The sequence below is a fragment of the Amblyomma maculatum genome, chromosome 1, assembly GCF_055883805.1.
Source record: "Amblyomma maculatum isolate TAMU_Amacu chromosome 1, ASM5588380v1, whole genome shotgun sequence".
Taxonomy (NCBI): Eukaryota; Metazoa; Arthropoda; class Arachnida; order Ixodida; family Ixodidae; genus Amblyomma; species Amblyomma maculatum.
This window is the reverse complement of record NC_139344.1, coordinates 112,182,268-112,205,891: the sequence shown is the minus strand read 5'-3', so window position 1 is coordinate 112,205,891 and position 23,624 is coordinate 112,182,268. Positions and strand designations below refer to the sequence as shown.

General features: G+C 47.3%; 1 protein-coding gene across 1 annotated transcript in view; it reads right to left on the bottom strand.

Annotated features, from left to right (window-relative positions):
* LOC146203507 (procollagen galactosyltransferase 2-like) overlaps positions 1–23,624 on the bottom strand; it is a 262,190-nt gene that overhangs the window by 134,488 nt on the left and 104,078 nt on the right. The gene's annotated exons all lie outside the window — the stretch shown is intronic.

Genomic DNA, 23,624 nt, shown 5'->3' with positions numbered 1-23,624 from the left:
GTTCAAATGCCTCTTATTTCACTCGGAAACAAAGCTGCGGACAATTGGACGGAAACCGTGCGGGAGCAAAGATGGGTAAGCGCAAGAATAGAGAGTTTTAGTACTGCGTACGCAATACGCAGAACCCTTGCGTACGTAGGCGGCCTGCGTGCTGCTTATTGCGCATGCGTCGTACGCATCACGATTCTTGCGTACTGCGTATACGTTGCTCGAGTACGCACAAATCCCTACCTCTGCGTGCGTTCGCTGAACCGTCTGCGCGTTGTTCTCGCGTATGAGAAAGCTCGATGGACACGTTTGGCTATATGACCCCGCATGATAAGCAGCAAACACGCAGCGCGTGTTCGTTTCTTTTCTTTTCATTGCAGGCGGTTTGATGTTTTGCAAGAAGTAAAATCTTCTAATTCTTTTGTTGCTCCGCAGTAGAGGGCGTGGATTGCCTTATGCGACGCACAAATTGTTTTCTATGAATGCGCTGCGCGAACGCTCCAACTTCTAGCTGATGTATTTCGTCTCCAGGATATCTGAAACTTGAAGCAGTAAGTACCAAGTTTCCTGTGGGTTTTACACCTATAGACAAACGCCGTATTCATAAACAAATGGAGCGCCCGCGACCCCGCCACAGACTGTGGTTGAAATGTATAGGCTTACCACCTATGAGAATATGTGGAAGCGAAAGATTTCAAAGCCATTGTATGTCTTCACGGAGGCATCTATGATTTTGTTTTTGGTATAGAGCAACAACAAACATCCTAGAACAGACTGAGAAAATATGAAATGCCATTTCAAAGGCGGAGTACCTATATAACGCTGCGTGACTTATAGGGGTACGAGCTGGTAGGGCCCTTAGAAAACATATAAACACAACTTACCGCAGTATCTTTCTTGTTTAGTACAGTACCAATGGAGGCTGCTTATCATTAAATGTTGGCGAGTGCTTTGAATAAATGTGTGACAAAGTATGCTGAGTCATTCCGCGGGTAATCTATTTATAAACGCCGCTAAATTATATGTTGTGAAGCCGTACATACCGCACACACGCTCGCTATGCGCTGGGTGCTTCTCTTAATTGCGGAAGCTTCTCGTATACAGCTGCCGTATGTACTAAATTTTCCTAATACCTTTCATTCAAATTAAGCTGCCCATAGACAAAACTACATTCAAAAGGCATTTTTAAACTTCGGTGGGGAACGGTCCATTGTAGCAGACGGCGACGCAGCCGACGCTCTATTCGATCGCAGACGACGCCGACGACCGCGAATGACATTCGGGTGAGCAGACGGACTGTTCGTCGTCTGCTTGCTGTTGTGAACGGTTCGTTTTTCGTGCCAAGCGATGGCTACTTTTAGCGTAAAAGCTTGTATCATTTGAGCGGCCGCCTTTAAGAGGGAACGTTGAAACTTTCGGAAGAGCAGACAGCTAAATTTCAGGCGTATGTAGGTTTTTACAACGCAGATTTATCGAGGCGCGTTAAATATTGTTTGGCTCCAAAAACGCCGTAGCATATTTTGTCATACTTTTTCTTCAAAACATTTGCTGACTGTTAACCATTTGCCTTGTTCATTGGGGCTGGCCTAAACCGGAAAATTATTCTGGTAAGTTTTCTTTGCCTATGGGCCATGGTGTCGACTTTTACGGCATACGTTTCGTGGCATTTTAAATATACTCCGCCTCTCTAATGAGACTTCGTATAGTGTATTCTCCGAGGTTCATAGTTACTTTGCACTGAATGATGACATCATAGGCGCACTGTTAACTCGGAAAACTGCTTTGGCATGACATTGTTTCTTTCGGAAAAACGGTTTGCTACTTCGGATTTAAAATTTGCAGGTGGTTGTATTGTTAATTTTTGTTTTCTACTACGTTTGCTGCGGGGTAGTGCTCCGATTCGGTTAAAGTTATTAATTATATCCTCATCCTCTGTAACAACGACGAACCAAATCAGCACCTTTGCAGCATGGGTTCCATCTCTCGCCTGTCGGAAAAACAAAGAAGCAGGAGTTCCTGCGCTGGAAAATTCAGTTTTTGAATGGCTGCGAGATGGCACTGTACAGGCCACTGCGCTTGCCGCGTTAGCTTTCAGACCCCTGCGTACGTATACGCTTCCGCCCTACTAAAAGTCTTTGTGTGGCATGTACGCGACCGTGGCGTAGCGTTCCGCAAAGTACGTGGGCTGTGCGTACGTAGCTCTCACTACGCAGTACTAAAACTCTCTAATGAAAAGCAAAAGCGACGTGCGGCCGCATTCGCGTCAGCGCTCCCCGTTGGGCTGCGCAATTTTCACGCAGTGCGTGATTCGCTCCCACCACCCCGCGTGGCCCCACATCGATCATTACCCGTGTTGGCAATGACGATGGTGCCAAATTCAAGAGGTTAATAAATGGTGCCTGTGAGGCAATGAAAAACGCTCGAAGTTTCGAAAGCCTCCATATGTGAGACATGGCTCAGAGCGCAAGATTAAAAAAAAAAAAAAAAAAACAACTTCAGAGCACTGCAGCATCTGTTGTGGAAAAATGCGAAAGCCTGAACGTTGCTGCTGCACTTGTTACATCGCGCGCCCACTGTCGAACAACCAGCGGGTTCCGTTGGATGCTTCAAAGTTCACCGGTGTTCTATAATTCGTTTACAGGAAAGGAAAAGCGCAGTGGCTCTCAATCGCGGAATCTCGCTGACACAGCAACGATCAAGCTCACGCATTTATCCAGTGCAGATTCTGCAGTGCTCTCCAATTTTTTTATGATCTAAGGTGAACAAGTTTTGAAAATTTGGCGTTAAGGGCTTGACCCCCTTGATTTCCCGAAAATATTCCCCTTCGACCTGAACCTGGTCATCAAGTTAAATGACTCGGTCCAAGCGGTCTACACATGTTCGCAACGCGTTATACCCCTCTTCAGTCCAGCTGCCTGCAGATGCTGCTTAAAGGGCCACTGCCCAGGGTATGACGTTTTAAGCAAAGGAGCTCAATGCTTCTATCGTGTACCGGAGGTAGTCTGTGCAAAATGCTACAGTGACACGCGCGCCGCAAAGACACGCAAATACAAATCAAAGCTCTCTCATGCTCTCCTTCGGGAAGCCAGCTTCCCCGTTCCCTGCGCTGGCACGTCGAGCCGCAGCTATGACGTATTTGTCGAAAGCGACGCCCATTGGTCCGTCTCGCTGTCTGAGGGTGAAGGATGGGTGTCTACCGTTCGCTGCGCGCTTTTCCCTGGCCACGGCCGGACTGAATCCAGCGGCGCGCGCTCCCTCGCCTGTTTCTCTTTTTTTTTTTTTTTTTTTTTTTTTCGCGCACGCTGCGTGCCACGTACGCGCCACCTCCCGCCAAACGCGGAGGAGGAAAGGGAATTTGTCTTGCGGAGGCTAGACGACCGAGCAGGAGAGTGAAAAACGGGAGGAGATAAACACGACAGAATCGGGTGATTGCGATGGCTGTAACTGCGTTATTAGTTACTCTTTTCAAAAACATTTTGCGGCCTTGCGTTCTGGGGGCGAAGTCTCACAGTCACCGGGGAAGAAAATATTTTCGACCGGAGGGTGGACAGTGCGCCTTCAACACGCATGCCGTGAATTGACATTGTAAGCGCGGCACATACGAAACTTTTGTTTACGGCCCCAACGCAATAAGTGCGCTGCATGCCGGGCACTAACACCCAGGTGCAATGCAGGGACGCGGAACATTTCAACTCCTGGAAATTTTACAGGCTGCATTAAGAGTAAAAACACGACTGACTGCAACGAGCGTGCGAATATTTTACAGTGAAATGAACAGCGGGTGCATTTCGCAGCGTCCTCCAGAAAATACCCACTTGCTCCCAGCGGATGTCGCATCGATGAACGGCTTGAGACCGACCGCTCCTGCTGTCGGGGCTTGTTTCATTCCGATTCAGAGTCGCGCATGCATGTAAACGTGTCAAGAAGATAACGTTAACGTTCCGCATAAATTTTACCTTCGCTGAGTATTTGGGCCGCATACCAAACTGCTATCAGTGCACATCTTAAGCGCGTAATCACCGTCCAATGCGGCGTTCCGGGTCAGTCCGGCCCAGGTCACCGCGCGCAGATGTCGTCATGACGGTGCAGTGTATAGCTTAGCGCGACGACTCTGGACCATTTCGAAATTCCTGCCTCTGCCGTTCCTACATGTGGAAGAGGCACTGCAATGGCTCCTCCGCTCACACGTAGCCCATTACTGAATAAAACCAGCGTCATGGAGGGAGTTACGCGTCGACTGCGCGAACAGCGACGGAAGCTCGAAGACCAAGCACACTCTCCAAGCGATAAACTGAACTGATATATAGTATATGCCGCACAGAACCTTAAGACGGGCGAACAAACAGGCGCAAAGCTGAATTTAGTTGGTTCGGTAGGTTGGATTGTAGGGTTTGTCTCAAAGCGACTCAGGCTATGACAGACACCGTACTGGAGGACTCCGGAAATTTCGACCACCTGGGGCTCTTTATCGCGCACTGACATCGCACAGCACACGGGCGCCTTGCTTTTCGCCTCCATCGAAAAGCGGCCGCCGAAGCCAAAGCTGAAGTGGCGAGCTAATAAAGCACGCTTCGTGGCGATGGTCAATTGCTAAATAACGCCGACTGCGATGCGTCGCCTGTGCAAACTCCTGAACCAAGGAGTCCCAAGCAGGTGGCGCATGGCAGTCGAAACTACGACAAGGCGGCAGAGTAGACAGGTTAATAGAGCAAGGCTGCGGCTATGCGAGCGAGGCGACTGTCGTGCGTTTTTACTTTTCTTTTAATTTGCTGCCTTCCCTCGTGTTTTATTTCCTGCGAACTGAATATTGGCTACCAGTGCTCGCACCGTGTTCCTCACTTTAACACCCCGTTCGCTTTGAGCAGCGCACCTCTTAAAGGTAAAAACGAATGAAAACATGCTGGGCAGCCCAGAGCCTGTTGCCAGGCCGAAAGAGCGCAGGTGAAAAGTGATAGAAAGGAAAATGAAAAGAAAAACTGAAGCGACAGAGAAAGAAAAAAAAAAAGAACAGGAAGGTCTGTTGAGCTTTTAATGTAGAGCGGCCTTGGTTTACTTGCGTGTCACTCAGCAAAATCCCAAGTGGTAAATAGGCTTGCCGCCCACTTTCACACCTCTTAACTTCGGTTGTAGAAAGCCAACTCAACGCAAGTAAAACATAAACGAGCACGATTAGAATCAACGCTGGGTGCTGCTTCTAAAAAAAGCACACAAAAGATTAACCGCAGTCTCCTACTTTTAGAACTTTTCTTGTTCCTTGAAAAGAGTCCGGCGACGCGCGAACCTGGAAGTTGTTTCCGTCCCCAAAAGACGGAAAACAAGTTGAAGAGCACTAGGTAAAAGCCACTTCCAAAGTGCGGAAAACGAGTTTTCAAAGATACCAGGTCCACGTAGCGAAATGACTTTCGGTCCATTCCAACCTCCATGCGCGGTTCTGTCACAACAATCCCCCGACATTTGAATTAAAACTGCGCTGACAAATGCCGCGACACAAGGAAAAAATTCATACGCCTGGGAGAAGCTTTAAAGCCCCTCGCTGGGCTTTCTTTGAAAGCTGTATAACTTGGTCCGAGATTTTCCCCTTGAAAGCGTCGTTAACCGTAAGTATACGCTAAGTTCACTGTCGTGACGCTGGGGCTATGTCGACCCGGCCTTCACTTGGTAGCGTGCAGAGACTCGGGGTTGAAGAAGGACTGAATCTTCGAAGTTGGTAAAATATGTACAAGCAGGTTTACTGGCACTTTGAGAAAACGTATTTACAAGAATATTTACATGAAAAAGAAGGGTACATCAGCAAAATGACAAGCGTTAAGAGTTCATAGCGAGAAGCGACTGGATGAGCCGTTTACCCAGGGCCCAGAGCGACATTTCGTGCTCTGCAACGTCCTTAAAAACCCCCTATGTCCAGCCCCTCTCTGAAGATGCTGACCAACCAAATCCAGGGCACGCCCCTCAGGTATCGGCATCCAATCGAACACATCACTGCACTGATGGTCTGAAGCACTGACTGGTCCGGCATTCATTCGTTGGGCGTGATCACTTGTTGGCGGGAAAAGCTTGGGAACGGCGAGGAGAGGAGGTACATTTCTATTCTTCAGCAAAGAAACCACAGGCTGGTTCTGACAAGGGGTTTTACTTCTCAGAAACCCGAGTGCACGTGGCGCCGCATAGGGCTCCCAACATGGTCCCTTTTTGACAATTGCAAATCTTTCCTGCATTCCCGGGAAATCACTTAATGGCCGTATGAGTCATGCTCCTTTCTTGTCCTGCACGTCAGCGGACATGTCACTCTGTCGTCTCCTTTGGATAGGAGGCATTCATCACTGGAGGATAGCACTTCTCGACTGGAAGTGTGAACAAAAGAAAGAAAGCACTTCCTGCTATTTCCCTCAGGGGGACGTTTCTTTGTGTTTTTCCAGACGTTCTCTTGACAGGGTCAATTTGGCATTTGCAGGTTGTCCACAAAGCAAAACATGCTTACAAAACAGGATTCCCATCACCACATATTCACAAAACTTATCCATGCCCACAGGCGAACAATAGAGCGCGCAATGGCGGATGCTTGGTCGTAACAGCCTCCTCCCCCGCCAGAAGAGTCTCGGAGGGCAGCAGTCCCAGCTGCTGCATGAAGAGACGACTTAATGGCCTGCACGTGAACGCTTGAAGCTCGCTGTTGCTTGTCGCGTTGTCTTGATTGTTGTAGGCCAAATTGCTCGAGCTGTCTGAAACTCAACCACATGTCGAAGCAAGCACTCGGCTCCCGTCTGAAGAGACCAGGTCAAAAGAAAACTGCCATTGTTGTTCGAGAAAAGCCCACTCTCAAGACGTTCAGGACCCACGTATTCCTAGAAAACCAAACGTGCTGCTTTACATAGTCACACATATACAAGCGCACGAAGAAAGAAAAAAAAAAAACCTGATTATCAATTTGGATACATGGTGAGGAACATCTCGGACCGCTTAGAAAGAGCGGCTAAGCGCGTCCGCATTCCCATTTAACTTCCCCTTTTTGTATCTTATTTCAAAATTGTACTGCTGTAAAATCAAGCTCCACCTAAGAAGGCGACTGTTCTTCGATGTCGCAGTTTGCAGCCAAGCCAGGGGACAATGGTCCGTCTCTACGGTGAATTTGGCCCCTCCAAGATAGCACTGCAATTTTTGAATGGCCCATACAATGCAAGCGCATTCTTTCTCTGACGCGCAATAAGCCCTCTCTCTAGAACTCAGTTTTCTGCTCAAGTAGAGCACGGGGTGCTCATTACCGTCGTCATCTCTCTGGCAGAGAACAGCACCTAACCCTCGATCACTGGCATCACACTGGACCGTGAATTCTCGGCCATAGTCTGGAGCTCGCAATACCGGACGGCTAATCAGCACAGCCTTCAGGTTTACGAAGGAGGCTTCCTTTTGTTCGTCCCAGACTACATTTGTCGGTTCTGTCTTGCGGAGGGCGTCGGTCAGAGGGCTGGCCAAAGCTGAATAGTTAGGGATGTAGTGATTGTAGTATCCAGTCAGACCTAGGAATGCTCGAATTTCCGTCTTCGTGCTCGGCCGCGGGTAGTCTGCTACCGCAGAAATCTTAATCTCGCTAGGTTTCCTGAAACCTTGACCTACATTGTGACCCAAGTAGTCCACGGTCGCCCTTGCCAGGCAACATTTCTCGGCCTTTACGGTTAGTCCAGCTTGACGCAAAAGGCTCAGTACAGCTCTTAGATGTACCATATGGTCCGCCCATGAGTCGGAAAAAACCGCAATGTCATCTAAGTAAGGCACTGCGAATGTTTCACACCCCTTTAAAACCCTATCCATGAGTCGGGAAAAACAAAATGGAGCATTTTTGAGCCCGAAACTCATCATTGTTGGCTGGTAGCTGCCCGTCGGAGTGACGAAAGCCGCGTATCTGCTGGCGCGTTCAGTGAGCGGTACTTGCCAGTAACCTCGAGTAAGGTCCAGCGTAGTCACATATGCCGCTCTACTGACCTGTTCTACTCTCTCCTCAATATTCGGAATAGGATACACTTGATCCCTGGTGAGAGAATTTAGCTTTCGGTAGTCTACCACAGGCCTAGGGTCTTTACCTGGAGCTTCTACTAAGATCATAGGCGAAGCATAATCGCTTTCCGAGGGTTTTATTACTCCTAATTCCAGCATGCGAGTTACTTCCATATCCAGAATTTCTCTTTGCCTTGGAGAAAATCGGTAGCACCTTGATCGCACTGGCACGTCTGAAGTCAGCTCAACATCGTGCTCAGTCAAATCAGTCCTGCCTGGCCTGTCCACGAAGCAGGCCTCAAACTCTGTTATTAGCTCGCCCAGATCGGACAGCTGGGATTTCTTTAGTTCTCCTCTCTGCTCCGTCTTTCTGCGAAGCTCCTGAGCGTTGCTTCCTTTTCCGCTGAGGCAAATCAAGTTGTCCCCCATCTCATCGGGAAGGTTTAATGTTAGATTTACCATGGTTTCCCTCTGCTCATAAGGCTTCATAAGATTGCAATGATAAATGCGCACTGCTTTACGCCTATCGGGGATTTTCACTGCGTAGTTAGTGACAGAAAGCTCTGCAACGACTTTAGCAGGTCCTTCCCACTGTACTTCGAGCTTATTCTTGGGATCATTGGCTTGCTCCATAGCTAAGTCCTCTCGGGTTCCACTTAGAAGTCTCGTGAGATTACTAGACACCGGCGGCAAGAGGTTACTCTCTAGAACGTCCTCATTCCGTGTCTTATCAAGCTCACTTTCTAGTTGACTTATCTGAGATGCCTCGCTCTCAAAGTTTTCTGACCTGCTATCTTCCGCATTTACCACTGTTTTAACTGCCGTTTCCTCCGCTGTGGATTTTTCTGGAATGAGCAGTGTAGCTAGTTCTCGCGCCTTTGAACGTGTTAAGGCTTGCACAACTCTGTCTCCGAAAAGGATGCCCCTCTTTCGCAGCAGCATGTCCGATTTGTTGGAGAACAAATACGGATAGCACTTAGGAAGCTTTCCTGAAACGGCAGCCTCGGTTGTTAATTCGCCGAAAGGGCCCTCGATGACCACGTTCGCGATCGGCAAGCACACACTCTGTTCCTCAACTACCTGTCGGATCCATGCACACTGTCCTGTATAGTCGGAAGGCGACACATACGCCGGATGGACAACATCCATCGTTGCGGCCGAATCGCGCAGTACCTTGCAAGGCTTCCCGTTGACTACTAGGTCATGCATGTAAGGTTCCAAAAGCTGCATATTTTCATCGCAGTCACTGACATACGAGAAAACAAACTTTTCTTTCCGGCAGTTGACGGCAATGTGACCCTGCTCATTACACCTAAAGCATGTGAGCGGCTTCCTAGCCTCAAACTTTTTCTTTGTGTTCTGCACGTTGGTCACTTCCCCACTTTTCTCACTGCCGTCCTTTCTAGGGAATTTGCCTGAAGAAACCTTCATTTCTTCGTTTCCAACTCTAGCAAAGTGCCTTTCCTGACGGTTTTTCACACTGAACTTGGGATTGCGGGGCCTATCCACTGCTGGGTTGCTGAATTGTCGGCGCGAAGCATACTCCTCAATAAGTTCGGCAGCTTCAGTTGCCGACTTAATTTCGCCTCTGTCCTGTAACCAATTTCTTTCTTTTTCTGGGAGGCAGTTATAAAACTGCTCCAAAAGAATTCGCTCGACTACAGCGTCCCTATCACTGTAGGAATCTGTGCTCTTTAGCCACTCGCCCAAATTTACTCTTAAATTGTACAGGAATTCAGGGTAACTCTCGTCCCTGGACTTAGTAGCGTTCCGAAAACGTTGTCTGAACGCCTCGGCGCTAAGCCTATACTTTCTCAGAAGGCAAGCTTTGACCTTCTCGTAGTTGTCCGCGTCCTCCTTGCTTAGCCGCGCGACAACCTCCGCTGCCTCGCTGGGCAGAACCGTCAATAATCTCTGAGACCAAGTGTCTCGCTGGAAGGACAGTTTTTCGCAGGTTCGCTCAAAGTTAGCCAGATACAGACCGATATCCCCTGATATCACATATGGCTGCATGTACTTTGACATCTTGAAATCTGCCTCCTTGTTGAGACGAGGTACCGCTAGCTGGGGACAATCGCCCGACCTCTTGCTCAACTCTAGTTCTAATTTCCGGAGCTCAATTTCTTGGTCCAGCTTTTTTGCTTCTCTTTCAAGCTTCTCACGTTCGTGCTCCCTTTCCTCTTTTTCCCTCTCAAGTTCACGCTCCCTTTCCTCTTTTTCCCTCTGACGTTCGCGCTCCCTTTCCTCTTTTTCCCTCTGACGTTCGCGCTCCCTTTCCTCTTTTTCCCTCTGACGTTCGCGCTCCCTTTCCTCTTTTTCCCTCTGACGTTCGCGCTCCCTTTCCTCTTTTTTTTGGGCGATGAGGTTCTATGCTTCACTGAGCTCCTCATCATCGGCTCCCAAATCTGTGATTGCCTTTATAATCAAAGGTTTTCGTGCCAAACCACTTGTATCAATTCCCAGTTCCTCACACAATTGCAACAGTTCCGGTTTCTGCAGCTTTTGTAGGTCCATGATCGCTCCGAGTGTCGGCTACTTCCAAAACAACTGTGCAAACTACCAAACCTAAAGGCGTTTCCACACTCTTTTTACCAGTTCTAAAATCTAACCCTGTTCCAGAACCTGGTCCACATCAGAAGAAAAGCCAAGCACTCACCCACACATGCGATCGATGTTCCGAGCTGCCCTCTTGGCCGATTGTTGCTCCTGCTTGTTGCTTGAGATGCCACCTCCGATCACAAGGTGTTGTGGCTTGTAGCTTCAGATCCACCTCCAATCACCAGATGTTGTGGCTTGTAGATTCAGATCCCAACGCTGGTCACCAGTCGTTGTGCTTGTAGATTCAGATCCCACCGCTGATCACCAGTTGTCGTGACGCTGGGGCTATGTCGACCCGGCCTTCACTTGGTAGCGTGCAGAGACTCGGGGTTGAAGAAGGACTGAATCTTCGAAGTTGGTAAAATATGTACAAGCAGGTTTACTGGCACTTTGAGAAAACGTATTTACAAGAATATTTACATGAAAAAGAAGGGTACATCAGCAAAATGACAAGCGTTAAGAGTTCATAGCGAGAAGCGACTGGATGAGCCGTTTACCCAGGGCCCAGAGCGACATTTCGTGCTCTGCAACGTCCTTAAAAACCCCCTATGTCCAGCCCCTCTCTGAAGATGCTGACCAACCAAATCCAGGGCACGCCCCTCAGGTATCGGCATCCAATCGAACACATCACTGCACTGATGGTCTGAAGCACTGACTGGTCCGGCATTCATTCGTTGGGCGTGATCACTTGTTGGCGGGAAAAGCTTGGGAACGGCGAGGAGAGGAGGTACATTTCTATTCTTCAGCAAAGAAACCACAGGCTGGTTCTGACAAGGGGTTTTACTTCTCAGAAACCCGAGTGCACGTGGCGCCGCATAGGGCTCCCAACATGGTCCCTTTTTGACAATTGCAAATCTTTCCTGCATTCCCGGGAAATCACTTAATGGCCGTATGAGTCATGCTCCTTTCTTGTCCTGCACGTCAGCGGACATGTCACTCTGTCGTCTCCTTTGGATAGGAGGCATTCATCACTGGAGGATAGCACTTCTCGACTGGAAGTGTGAACAAAAGAAAGAAAGCACTTCCTGCTATTTCCCTCAGGGGGACGTTTCTTTGTGTTTTTCCAGACGTTCTCTTGACAGGGTCAATTTGGCATTTGCAGGTTGTCCACAAAGCAAAACATGCTTACAAAACAGGATTCCCATCACCACATATTCACAAAACTTATCCATGCCCACAGGCGAACAATAGAGCGCGCAATTGCGGATGCTTGGTCGTAACATTCACCCAGCAGGAAGTCAGAAGAAGACTCGTTTTCCAGTGTGATCCCTAAAAAAAATTTTTAAAGGGATACCATCGCAGCGGCGGAAATGACCAAGAACAATTTGAAGCAGGTTTTAACACAAAGAAACAGTGAATGTCGAGGAGCTCTGTCAAGTTCTGCAACGGACGTGCGGCGCTGAGAAATGTAAATTACCATCCAGGACTCAATATTTTCAGTGCGAAAATGCTTCTCGACCAAAAGCAGAAAACTCCAAGTGCCTTACCGCTCGATGACATATGCCGCGCGCGGTTGGCAAAAAGTTTCTCTTTCTTATTTCAATTACTTAATAAATAATCACATACTACTGCTACTGCAAAGCGTAATGCCACCAATCACAGAAACTGGCAAAGAAGTTCAAACGCGACTGAGAACCCAAATTCGAATGGTTGCACGGACCAGACATGAACGAAATTTATCGACTTTTCAGGCGCCGATGAACGCACAATGCCTTCCATATTCTTAGGCAGGCGTTCTGTTCTGTCTCGACTACAACCTCTTATATGAATAAGAAGGAAATAATACAAAAGAAACAGAATACAGCGTTAACACCTACAACTCGGCGAATTAGGCTGTGCTCACTTTTCGACGTGCACTCGGCGCACTACGGTCGAACCCGAGTCGCCGAGACTCGGTCCTGGCGGAGCTCTGTCGGAGAATCGCACAATCCTCGGTTGGCCAGTCATCGAACGATGCATGCGAGAAACGGATCGCTGCCGTGCTCTCACAACGAGACACTGAACGCAAGATTCGAAACCGATACATCAAACGCAGGCGGGAGCAAATTCAACGCGAAAGAAGGGAAAGAGCAGCCATCGACACACCGGACAGTCAGCTCGGTTCAAGGTCAGCACGCCATGCAGGCAAGTCGAAAGCCTGAAACGCCAAGTCTACGAAAAGGTGCAGCGCCTGGAAAGATATATCGGGAAAGAAACATGACTACGAGCTAAGGCAGCGGCAATGGCAGGCGGGACCGGACGCCTGGCATACTCTGCAGAGTTGGAACGCGCGGCAGTGAGAAAAGCAACTCGCCACAGAAAGCCAGGCATCATGCCTTGAAGCTCCAGTTAGACGGGCCCTTTTTTTTTTTTTCTTTTTTTTTTTTTTTTTGCTTGACCATCATGCGCTACCCGATGATATAGAGTAGAATGGCCAACCGCGTCATCGAGACAAAGGGGCGAAATGCGCGAGCCCTGCTTCACAACAGCCTCATCAAGTAGCAAAGTTCGAAGAAGCCAAATGGGATATTGGATCCCGTCCGTCCCCATTTTCACCGTTTCCGTCCACATTTTGAGTAAGTATAAGCTCGCGAATTTTAGACCACGTGCAAAATGCAACAGCGACTCCCGTCAGTTATTCGGTTGAGCTTGGGCGCAGGCCACGGAGAGCGTTCCAGCGAAAAGACGCTATTTTGTATCCGGCGTGATACAATTGTGTCTTCGTTCAGTGCAAGCGGCGAAACCTTCCCCACAACGTCATCTATCCTGAGAACAAAGCGACCTAACACGCAGTGCTATTTCTTGGTTAATGCTTCCTTGCGCTGCATCTCTGTGATATATACTAGCCAGACTATATTCATGTGTCCTCGCTTCCTTGTGGATAAGGACTCCGGTTAAGGTTTGTAGCTCCGTTTCTATGTTTTCAAGTTTTCTTACTTGGCGCACTATCGAGTAGCGAGCATTTGCAAAAATGCCTAAAACTAGGGCGGTCAAATTAAACGGACATTTTGGAACCGGCTTTCTGCCGCGGAGGACATCGTGGTTATGGAAAAATAGTGCTAGTTAGCTGGCTAGTTAAATAAAAAGCACTAGCGGTATTTTTAATTTGCACAAGCTAACGATATGTACTAGTGGAAAGTTGGCCACGAACAACAAGACACGTGTCAGATGAGTTTTTGAAACGAAGAAAAAGACGTTGTCTAAAGCTTTGTCGCGAGAAAAAAAAAAAGTGTTCTTTTCCGCACAAAACCGAAAGTGTGCGCACATGGCACGTAGGAGGTCCAATGAAAACACAGTGCCTGTTGATTACGTGTTGACCCGCCTGCGGCCCACAATTTGAACTGCCTGCGTTGCTGTTCCGCTTTACGCAGTTGGTGATGGCTACCCTTTTCCTTACACCCCGAAGAAAAAAAAAAAATCGAGGTCCCTTTGGCGACTAAATTGATGAAAGGCGAAAGCCTGAGTGCTGCATTCTGCTACGCGACTGTTGGGCACGCAGCGATGAATGCTGCTACGAGTAAAGCGAGCGACTACTCTTTCACATTCTGCGAGTGTATTTAATCAGTGAATTCTACTTGGCAGCGACGAGATCGCGCTCCTTGTATCTTCGCAGTTCTACGTTTAGTGTTATGTGGTTGATTTTACCGGGTGCGCGGCATTACTTAGTAATTAATATTTAACCAAATGACACTAATTAGTAATTAGTAATTATTAGTCACTGATTGGAAGTTAGTAATTATTAAGCAGAAAATAATTCATTACACGTTAATTAGTAATTGATCATTGATAGGCATAGGGCCATATAAGGCACGCATTCGCGCATACTGTGGTGGTGCTCTGGGATTGGTCGAGACCTCATGACGTCATCCCGTCTCGCCCAATCAGAGCCGCCGCAGAAGCGCGACACTTTTTCTGACGACAACGATGAGGCATATATGCTTTCGCCTTTAAAAAAAAAAAGCGAAAGAATTAATGTGTACGACGTGCCACAATAGCAGAGATTCGCTGCCGAACGTTAGCAACGCGCATGCCGTTTGCGGTGAACTTCCTCCCAATTTCGGTTCTGAGCTGGAAAGAAAAGCACCCGACCTCCTTGCTCAGCAGCGCTCAGCAGAGGACGACTTTTTTCCGTTTCAATTACTGATATGGCACCCCCTTGTGAGAGCTACGACCTCATCATTGGCATGAACCGTCAGGCTACACTAATAGAAAAGTAAGAAAGCAAATTTAAGTTTATTGGCCATAGCTGATTACGAACATTCTGCAACAGACGCCCGCCACGGCTGACAGTTCGTCCTTAGAAGGGTGTTCTTGTTTCAACTACCCCATTTTTAGGAATTGTGTAATTGTTCGCCTAAAGACATACACGCAGAGTTGAGAGCCCCTGCTGTAGAAGGAGCCCTCCCCTAATATAAACGCGTTTTTATTGCTCCCTCTCTACGGCAGCCACAAGTGAAACTCCTGCATACCGCACCGGGTGGCCCTGAGGGGTCATACTTCGTCAGCACCAATGGGCACGGTTTCCGCAAAAGCTCCTCCATCCAAAGGTTGCACGCAAACAAAACCGACTTTCAGAATCGAACGGCGCTCGACCCGCGGCAGAGTATTCAGTGCTCCACGTGGCCAAACAACGCTCTAATCGATTCCTGCACGCCAGTCCAGAGAATGCGCGGAAAGTGCGCTGTTTGCAAGCGAGGAACGCAAGAAGACAGGCGAAATCAGCAGCTGCGTGCTTAGGAATAAGCGCAATCCGGGAAGGGCCTCAACGGTTCTTCTGGCCACTTCTCTGCCAGCGCTCAACGAATCGCTGTGCTAATCAAGAGACGAGCAAACAAGCGTCCACTGTACGCGGTAAAGCTCCGACTGCCAGTACATGCCGCTTCCTTGAGCTCCGCGCACAAAGGTGCCCAGATACAGCATGTTTACTCTTAGGCTTCCTTCAGCCTTGGCTGCGAAGATTCATGCTCCGGCCATCTTCGTAATTGGGTCCCAAAAGATGCCGCCGCAGGACAGTCAGCCGTTGCTGTCGAATGAGCAGGAACTTGGAAAGTGCGGCGCGCAATTTTCAGAGTGCGCGGCCCTATGTTTACACAGCGGTAATACCACTCATGGCAAACTGGGAGAACATGCGGCGATCCCACAGATGTGCGATCATACGCCCAAGGCGACTCGGCTTTCGTGCACCAAACTGAGAAGGCAAAGGAAAACGGGCATGGAAGAGCCAAGCATATCTAGAACCTCTGTACTTCCACATAAATGCCAGTTGAACCTATACTACATGCTGAATCCGTTGTAAAATCGATAGGACTCGCGCGCCCGCATGTCCCGGAAAAGGCGAGAACGATCGCCACCAACCGCCTCTCACCCTGCCGCAGTAAGCGGGATAACGCGACGAAGACAAGAACAAGCTCCTTCCACGGCGTGCATGCGCGGCACCATAAACCGGAGGAGTCGCGTCGCTGCCACAACCTGGAAATATACCGCAGATACCGCATTAAAAAAACTATACGCCCCGCGGCCTGCCCTACGATTTCATTTTCGCCGCCTCCCAAGGGGCTAATTTCCCGCCTTCGGGAATCGCGCCCCGCTCCCACCTCGATCCGCGGCGCCCACAAAGCGTTCGCAAGAGCTGTACCCCTCCTGCAATGAAGAGCATTAATCATTCGCTGGGCCCGCACTTGTCCACCAACGCACACAGCGGGCCAGACAAGCGCGTGGCGGTACGTCATTGACGCCAGGAGGATTTTTGTCGGACAAGGAAACGTGCTCGCTTGCGCTACACAATTCCCTTACTCTTTTCTGCGAGCGCGAAGCGACCGAAGTGCAACGCCGAGGCAGTTCGCGTAAACAGATGATAGGATTACATGTTAAACGGCTAACGTTTTGTTTTGTTTTTTTTTTTTTTTGCCACCGAAGCAGCAACATGGTCGGCGGGACTCAATATAATTGTCGACCACGCAGGTTGTTCAGAATAAGCGAAAAAAAAAAAAAAAAGTAAAATACGACGTTGGTTAAGTCAAGGTCAAAACCTTTCACTTTTTTTCTTTTTTTTTTTTGTAATCAAACGAAAAGCAATCCTCCTCACACTTTTTGTCCAGGTGCTGGCTCACGCGCGCCACTTATGGCAACCCGTTTCGACGAAATCTCCCCCCCCCTCCCCCCCTCCGTACAGACTCGCGCCGTCCGAAATATGGCGGAAAAGTTACTGAGATGTTTCGGCATAACACCGTGGCACATCCTTACAAAACTGGCGAAACGAGGCAATGTTGCTAAATGTGTGCCGCTGTCCGTGAATACGCCGCTGTCCTGTGGCCTAAACGAGGGAGAATGCTGCAATCAAAGTCTCACCTGCATCTATATGACGGACGCCCGCTGGCCACCGAACTAGACGGAAGGCTAAAACCACTAGCAAAACACATGAGAAAGAGTCCATAGCATGGGCAATGGGTATCATGGCGAGGTATTGTATAGAGCGCTTCTGACTGCTTGCGCGACGTACTATACCTGTCGCGCAAGCAGTCAGAAGCGCTCTATACAATACCTCGCCATGATACCCATTGCCCATGCTATGGACTCTTTCTTGGTTTAATTAACCAACTGAGTACAGTTACCGAATTAAACGTGCTCATCCCAGAGGACTCGTCTGTAGGAAGTAAGCTGTGAACCCTGTACAGCTTAGCGTCCATCGCACGTGCTAGAGGTGAGGACCACAGCATTACAACAGCAAATGGCGCATCATAACGATGCTAAACATTTCGCGCCGCATTCGAAAGAAGAAGAAACACATCACGACCACGTGAGAGCTCCACATGACTGGCCGCTAAAGAGGAACAACGAGGTCAGTCAATAATGAAACGCACCTTTGAGGGCCAGTAACTGATGCTCGTCGCTAGCAGCGAAAGCAGACATTGCACCAAACAAAGTCTGTAGTAGATGATTACTCGGCAATCTGGACAGCCTGGGTCGATATGCTGCATATTTCGAAAGCAAGCGAGGTACAGAAGCACCTGAATGCTAGAGGTGAAAGTTTTCGATTATTTATTTATTTATTTACATATACCTTACCTTACAGGCCTCCAGAGAGGCACTGTGTAAGGGGGACAAATAAAAATATATCCGCAAGGTGGGTAAAAAACCAAATCACAATCGCAAGTACAGGAAAACAGTGGCAATTATACAAATCTATAAACAATATATTGCAATGCAGAGGGAGTTATAAGAACTACTAAGCACAAATCATATAAAGCAAGCGAGAAGATGCAAAAACAAAAAAATGTAGATTGAACTATACCACAGAACTACTGCGCATCAAAAAAGCCCCTTCAAGGAATAGTTACATAAATGACGGGAACATACATGATATGCTAAGCGTTATGAATGAAGTGCTTCAGCATATCTTCGCGAAACACTTCGTGATTGTGGAGCGATGCGATGCTATTCGGAAGATCATTCCACAGGCGGATGGCGCGCGTGAGTGATGAGAAGTTAAAAGCGTTAGAACTGCCGTAAATGCGAGCATAGCTGTAGTCGTTATGCAATCTATGCGATAGGTATGAGGGACGCTGTAGATGACTTAGGGATGACCGCGTGCCATGGCCGTATTTATGAAAAAGAGATAGAAGGACGATATCACGACGGACATTTAACGGATGAAGTGAAAGTTCACGCTTGAGCTGAGTTACGCTGAAATGGAAATTATAATTACGCGAGATGAAACGAAAAGCTCTGTTTTGTATTGCTTCCAACTTCTCTAGTAAATATTGCTGATGAGGTGACCAGATAGAGGAAGCGCACTCTAGGAGCGGACGAACAAAAGTTATGTAAGCTAATCTACGAACATGAGATGCAGTGTTTTGTAGGTTGCGGCGAAGAAATCCTAATGACCTTGAAGCATGAGCAGAAATGATTACTATATGATCTGCCCAACAAAGATTTGGAGTGAGGTGGACACCTATGTATTTGTACCGCGTAGTCCGAGTCAATGTAACGTTATTAATGTGGTAGAAGAAATTCGAATTCGCTGATTTTCGTGAGAAAGAAATTGTTACATTTGGACGTGTTCAAGGTCATCAGCCACGTTTTACACCAGTCGTTAACGCGGTTCAGATCATTTTGAAGTAAAATGTGGTCTTCAGTGTCCTTTAATGCACGATAGATGATGCAGTCATCAGCAAATATGCGTGTACAAGACAAGATGTTATTCGGCAGGTCATTAATATAGATCAAGAAGAGTGATGGGCCAAGGACGCTTCGTTGCGGCACACCTGATGTGACGTAGGAGGAAGGAGAGGAATAATTCTTAACAACGGTGAACTGCTGGCGATTGGAAAGAAAGTTACGGACCCATGATAAAGTTAGTGAATCTATTTTGACGGCAGAAAGTTTAGCTATTAGTCGGCAGTGTGCTACACGATCAAATGCCTTAGAGAAGTCCAAAAAGATGCAGTCTGTAAGTTACTGTTCATGTTGAAATGTAGGTCAGTGGTGAATTCAAATATCTGCGACTCACAGGAAAAACCCTTCCTAAATCCATGCTGCCCGGGGAAAAAGAATTTATTAGATTCTAAGTGATTGTAGATATGCGATGCGATTATGTGCTCAAGCATCTTGCAGCATATGCAAGTTAATGAGATCGGGCGATAATTTTCGCATGAATGTTTATTGCCACTTTTGAATACCGGTACTACCTTTCCAATTTTCCAATCGGAGGGGAGCTCACTTGTTGACAGGGACTGCCTAAAGATATGAAGTAAGATGGTGCTGGAGGCTGAAATGGTATTTTTGAGTATTTTTGAATTAATGTTATCGGCACCAGAGGAGGAGGAAACCTTAAGTTTATTAATCAAGTGTACTATGCCTTTAAGTGTAATGTCAACTGACGCCATATAAGGGTAATCAAAATCTGGTACATACGGGATGTTAGAAACATCTTCGTTGGTTAAAACAGAGATGAAAAACGAGTTAAAGACTTTAGGACGTTCAGTGTTAGAGTAGGGGGTGTTGTTCACATCATGTATTGAAATATCATTACACAGGCTAGGATGACCTATTGTTTTCCAGAATTTGCTTGGATTATTTTTCAGTAGTATAGGAAGGACTTCTCTGAAATATTTATCCTTTGCTTCACAAAGAGCAGAACAATACAGTTTTAGGTAATTTTTATACTTATCCGAAGCTAATTGCGTACACTGGCGTTTTGCGTTTCGGTAAAGTCGTTTTTTCTTATTTCTCATACGCTGATGCTTTCCTGTAAACCAAGGGTTTAATTATCATTTGATATTGAGATAAATGGGACGTGTTCTTCTACCAGTTTATTGAGCTTGTCTCGAAAAAGAACCCAATTATCTTGCACTGACCGGTGGTGAAACAAAGGTAATAGGACGTTTTCTGAAAACTTTGAAAGTTCGGCATTAATGAGATCGTAGTTAGCTCTGTTATAATCACGTATCTGTTTTCGCGTAACGCCAGTGAATGGAAGCGGAATATTAAGTGTTACTTGGAGTAACTTATGATCGCTAAGCCCATCGAAATAAGCAGTGTTATAAACTGTATCAGGGGTGGTAGTAAAGATGAGGTCTAATATATTGGGACCACGGGTGGGTTGGGTAACTACTTGAAATATATTGAAGTCTAAAGCTAAGTTTATGAAGCTTGTTGAAGCAGAACAAAGGGATTAGAGCTCTTCCCAGTTAATTTGCGGAAAATTAAAATCGCCGAGTAAATAAGTGACATCAGGATGGAAGAGCTCAAATGCCCTCGTAATGCTTTCACGCAGTTTATCTGAAAAAGAGTGGTCGGAGTTTGGCGCGCGGTAGCAATTGCCTATCAATAGTTTTGTGGAAGATGCAATGCAGGCCGTCCAGATTATTTCAAGTTCGGAATCGGTATTGATGGCAAACGATGTGAGCGATTTTTTAATGCCTAAGAGGACACCTCCCCCTCGCCTATCGGTGCGATCGCACATATATTGAAAGGATTGAAGCCAGTCGTCGATATCGGAAAGTAACCATGTTTCTGTAAAAACTATTATATCGGAATCACTGTCTTCAAGGAAAGATGAAACTAGGGCGCACTTTGATAAGATACTACGAATATTAGTAAATGATAGCGATAACTGGGTAGAGGTGGACGATTTCGGTTTTTTGTGTATGTGCGCGCAATTGCTTCTTACGAGCTATTGATCTAACTGCTCAACCGTATCAGTAGTGACATTGTAAACATACGTTTTTGAGTCCATACGCAGTTTGTCAACTGATAATTTATACTTTTTTTTTTCAACGGTTTTGCGAATTCTATCAGTTTTGCCCTCGCTTTCCGCGTGGCAAGCGAAAAATCTTCACGGATAGCAAAATCTGTGTCTTTCAGTTTCGGCCCAGCAGATAGGATGAGTCCTTTGTCTTTGAAATAGGTCAGCTTTACAATTATTGACCTCTGCTTGTTAGCGCTATATTTTCCCAGTCGATGAACCCGCTCAAATTGCTGGCTATTGGTGGCAATACCCAACTTTTCTGTGCAGAAGGTTATAATCTTTTCCTCAGACTTTGCCCAGTCCTCATCAGCGGCATCTTCGATCCCAAAAAAGAGAAGATTAGAGCGCCTCATTCTATTTTCGGCATCGTCGCACCTTGACGCGATGGCAGTCAGCTGTGTCGAAAGGCACGCAGCTTCTGCATTTTTTCCTTCTTCCGTTGTACCGCGTAAGTTAATGGCTGCCTCTAAATTCGCGACTTTAGCACTAAGCAGACGAACTTCATTTTCACTTGCTGCCTGCTTTTCTTTGGCGCCTTTTATCTCCTGCAGTAAGGACGCATGACCTTCTTCAAGTATACGGATAGTTTCGAGAGCCGCGGCAAATGCATCAGATTCACTTTTCGACATCGGACCAGGGTTAGATTCGATATCACCCGAGAGCATCAGTAAGATGTTGCGCAGGACAGAACAACTCTCAGACGAAAACGCCATCAAACGCTACTACGACGCCGAAAGAGACGCCGAGAAAGTGCAGTTAGCGGCGTAAAATCTCATAAGCACCGCCGAGTTTCGTCATGTGTAGACAAAATAGCGCCGGCCGCTCTATCTAGCAGGGGGAGCTACCGAAAACTTCTGCTGCATGGCTAACTAGCCATCTGCGATGACAATAGGCGTCGATTGCACGAGGGCCCGGGGCTAAGACTCCAAATTTCTTTAATCGCAGTTAGCCCGTGAGCTTCACCTCCCTTTACTGCTTCAACCTGCAGGAACGTACGCGCCATGGCTCGTCAGAGAGCTCTTCGACAACGCATTTCCTGATTTCTCGACACCGCGCTCATTGTGGCCACTTATCACACATTTATTTTCATCTCACCTCAAACGTCTCGTAGTGGCACATTTACAGAAGTGACCTCAGCAAGGCTGGTTAGCGTATGAAAAAAGGGCCGAGCCCAGACAAAGTTAATTACTAGGCGTCCAAAACAAAAGTGTTGTGAAATGTCCGGTACGATCATGACTTCACAGGCAACGCATGGCCAGCTCGAACAATAAAGGCAGGACCTTCAATTTGCAACGAAGGTTCGAGAATGACGAAAATAAAGATTTCTTGATGTCCCTTTTTCGACTTTGTTTTTTTGGACCTCGCTGTCACCGACGTCCCTCCACTGGACCTCATAAGTTTCACTGCAGCTCACCAGATTACGTAAGCGATGAAATATCCCAATCTGCAAAAGACAACCGCCCAAACAACATTTCGCTTATTTTTTTCTTTTTATCATAGCTCTAATATTCTAAGCTACTTCCAAAGACCCTACCCTGCACCTTCCAACGAACCTGTGAGATCCAACACACAATACCTATATATAACGCCGGAAAACTGAAAACGCTTTCAACTTTTGCACGGAATGCGAAATGAAAAAATAAAATAAGCCTGCCCCCTGCAGAGCAGTTGCAGCTGTTCGCTCAAACTAGGCGAGAACTGACGTGAAACCACACAGGCCCAATCTATAGCAGGGAAATAGTAAGGCATAAAGTGCCAATCCAATCAACAGGACGCACAAAGGACGCGCCCAACCAAACGATTAAACTGGGATATCAAAACAAAAATTCAGCAAACAGAATTTCACACAACGAAACAACCGGATAAATCGATCAAAGGCACGAGGAAAGGTAAGCCTGTCGGACTGTCCCAGAGAAAATACGAACGATGGCTTTTCACAAAGCTCGTCATCGTGTCAGCGACGGCTCACCAACAACGGAAAAACAACGTCCCGCCACAGATTACCTTAACGTGGCAGCCACACATGAAAACAAGCTTCATGAAACAACCAATCAAATCGCCCTATAAGCATCACTCGAGCATGCTAGGGGACATTCAGCCACTGCAACGGGCTAGGAAACCGACCAACAGCGAAAATAGCTGCTCCGTGGCGCAGAAGGCCAAAGCCCCTATGCGCTGTCAAAACGAAACAACGTGTACAATTCTGGGTTCGACAGCCCGAGTCGAAGCCAGCAACAAACGCACTCACCGGCTACATTTATCTGTATTCTTCCTTTCAAACCCTCCATACTAAAATGGTGCGACATGACGCGGCATCGATTATGGACTGTTGAAAATATACATTTTGACTCCTGAAGGATGCGCGCTTACTTTTAGCATGAGCAAGTCAAACGCAATCACGGACGGAAAAGATCACGACATACTTGACAGACCCTGAGGATCCCTCTTTTTATTCTGCACATTGGTAGGGAATGGCTTCAGGAAAATGAAACGCAGATGCACAGTGTCGAGTCAATGTGCCTACCCTTTCGTTCCTTTATACAGTGTTTCTCTGCTCATAAAGTAAGGCCGCGTCGGCGCCACTTCCGAGAGAAAAATTCGATTGGCGTTTAGCCGTCTTGCTCCGCGCGTCCTGTTAACTCTAGCAGTACACATTTTATACCGATTTTCTTCCCCTGAACTTCTCTGAATCAAATTCTGTCCATTTGGAGAGACGCAGAGCGATTTGGTGGGACGCTCTTGAAAGCATTTTGTGAGGCGAAGTGAAAGAACAGCCACTCTTACCAGCTCACCGCGGACACAAAAGGAAAAAAAAATAAAA